We start from the raw sequence: 2,830 nt of genomic DNA, 5'->3' as shown, positions 1-2,830 counted from the left end.
ATCAAAATTGAGTTTTCTAAAACTATAAAATGAAAGCTCTGGAAGTAAAAGAAAAATTGCCATGGTGTTTTACTAGGTCTTAAAGTACACATTCATATGTATCAACTGCAAACAAAATCCTTTTTTTAAATTTCACATTTAGAAGCAAAAGGCATGGAACATTCTCATTTTCTCATTCCTGGGATTCTTTTCCCTTCCTTACTGAAAAGATGCTGGTTGTTGCTGCTGATGTAAAGTCCCCCTATATTTCTTCATGTATCTATATATTCTAGTGTTTGGAACACTTATCTGAGGGGAAAATTCAGTGTTGGAAAACTTACCTGGGGAAATAAAAAATACCTGTTTTGAGTAAGTTCTATCATGACTAGAAGAATAAATTCATGCTCAATTTCTATAACAACATTAGGTCAACCCATTCTTACTGATTTTATGCTCATAGTTCATAAATGCTCTTTAGTGAAGGGTTACATCTGTCTTATTCACAAACTACAGGCTAACAAACATTCCTAAAGGATCATTGAAACCTCAAGATCCCTTATGTCCTATTTGGCTCTCCTACATATGACATTTTAGTAACAATAATAACTCAGATTAGTTGGCTGTCACCCCACCTCCAATGCTTAGGAGTATCCTTTTACCCCCAAACCCTAGCTCTTGTCCAAAAAATACTGAATACTCAAGAATGATGTTTACTATGTACTCATAAACAAGCCATCTCCAACTGGATACTGATGCCATCTCCTGTCCTTCAGTCTCCTCCAGGTACATTTTGGGTCCCCTGTGCCTGAAGGTAATGCTGTTTCTGGGAGGTGTTTACTAGAAATTACTATGTCCTCTGACTTCTACTAAATGAAGGCATAAGGTCCCTTGAGATACCTAAATTGTAAAGTCTATTACCGTGAGAATGTGAAGAATTTCTGACTCCTCTTTGATCACACTCTGTTAGAGGTAAGTTCAATGATTGCAACTAGTTCTTTAGCACATTAGAGATGTTTTAGCATAATAGTGCTGGCTTTCTGTTTTTACCTTGAAACTCTTGCTCTGTATCTAACTTAGAATAGAATCCCTTGGGAGTTGGATCAAATGAGTGACAAACTTTACCTTTGCTCAGCATCATCCCATAATGACAACTTTGATAATGAGTTATTCTTCCCTTAGGAAAAAAAAATCCTCTCAAGGGAACCCCTGCAGTCTCATGAAAACAAACTTTTGACAGCCCTATGTAACAAATTGAGGAGGAACATCTGACTCTCTCTAAGATTTTAGCTGCTTATTTCCTAACTTTCTGCTCTATACTCATATTCACCTGCTGCAAAAATAAATCACCTACTGTGTTTTCCTAGGTTCTATTTCATCCCATTAATTTTATTACCAATCTGTTAAATATGGGACTAGTTAGATCAGTGCACTTGAGAGAAGTACCAAGAAGGAAACTTTTTATGATTATAAAGTGGTTCAGCCCAGTTTGGAAATGGACCATAGGCTAAGGTCATCTTCCCAACTGAAAAACTGATTAAACTGCCATCAGAAAAGACAATGTACCTCTCAGCCAGTAACAGGGATGCGTCATCTTTTAAGAAAAGACAAATTCATTTTTTGGTTATATATTAGCATTTCTGCCATATGACAGTTTTTAGTTCAGTTGGGAGGAAAAATTGTCACCCTTGATAATACAAATAAACATTTGAGTAGCAGAGAATCACATACTCAATTGATTAATATAAATTGTCATTCTATGGGCATGTGTTGGGATTTGGAGTTAGTCATGGAAAATATTATAGCACAGAAGGAAATACAGCAGGGTTTTAAGGTAGGCATCACATTTAGATAGACAAGAGATAGGAGTACACATTCCAAGGGAGACATAGGACACTCATAATCTAAAAAATATCCATGAATTAAGATTTCCTTGATTACAATTCATTATTGATGATATGTATCAGATATCAGGAAAGGTAGGTTAAAATGGCAGTTCATGAAGGTCAAGGGGAAAGTCTTACCCTTGTCAAATAATTCTGACACTACTAGCCCCTTTAACAGCCAGTAGCTATAAAATAAAAGTTCTCCTTCCATGTCATTTAGATATTGATGATTTTCCACATTTTGTACTTGCTTGTTCCAAGTCTAGACAGAGGTTTTCTCTCATGTCACAGAACAATTTTCAAACAATAGTTGATTTGCTAAGATCTTAAAGTATAAAACAAAGGTTTCCTAATTTTACTACACTTGATCTTAGCCAAAAGGCTGAGAAGCGATAAAGCTTTCCTAATTTTAAAACCCCTTAGCTTTGTTTTATAAAGTAACTCAAGCTTGTTATCTTTTATTTAACATTTTTAATGTAAAATATCTTACTTTATAGCCCTGATGTTTTGGCAACACTAAGAACAAAACAATTTGGTTTAATACATTTGGTATCTGGCAACCTAATAAACTCATTAATAAATTGCAAGAGTACATCATTGTTGGACTAAGACCAACAATATAATTAGCCTTGTTTACCCATGGGCTTTTAATCACATAACAGTCACTTTATAAGGTGTGACTGAGTGTAAAACTTTAACAATAAAAACAGTTTCTGTTGAGGATTAGAATATTCCCCAATGAATCTTATACTGATTTTCATTACTTTTATAGGCAGATTTAAATATATATATATACTGCGATTCCTAATTGAAAGAATTATACTGACATGGCTATATAAAGTTGAGTGAATCCAAAAAGTTTAGTTTTGCTTTTGTTTCCCTTGCCTCAGGAGACATATCTAGAAAGAAGTTGCTATGGCTGAGGTCAAAGAGGTGACTGCCTGTGTTTTCCTCTAAGATTTTTTATG

The 2,830-nt window shown here is 34.6% G+C and overlaps 1 pseudogene; it reads right to left on the bottom strand.

The window, feature by feature from the left end:
• Positions 1–2,167: 2,167 nt before the first annotated feature.
• On the bottom strand, positions 2,168–2,256 carry LOC122493653 (annotated as a pseudogene).
• Between the last annotated feature and the right edge of the window lie 574 nt (positions 2,257–2,830).

This window comes from Prionailurus bengalensis, chromosome D2 (assembly GCF_016509475.1).
Source record: "Prionailurus bengalensis isolate Pbe53 chromosome D2, Fcat_Pben_1.1_paternal_pri, whole genome shotgun sequence".
Taxonomy (NCBI): Eukaryota; Metazoa; Chordata; class Mammalia; order Carnivora; family Felidae; genus Prionailurus; species Prionailurus bengalensis.
The sequence above is the reverse complement of the archived record's forward strand: the minus strand, read 5'-3'. Positions and strand labels throughout refer to the sequence as shown.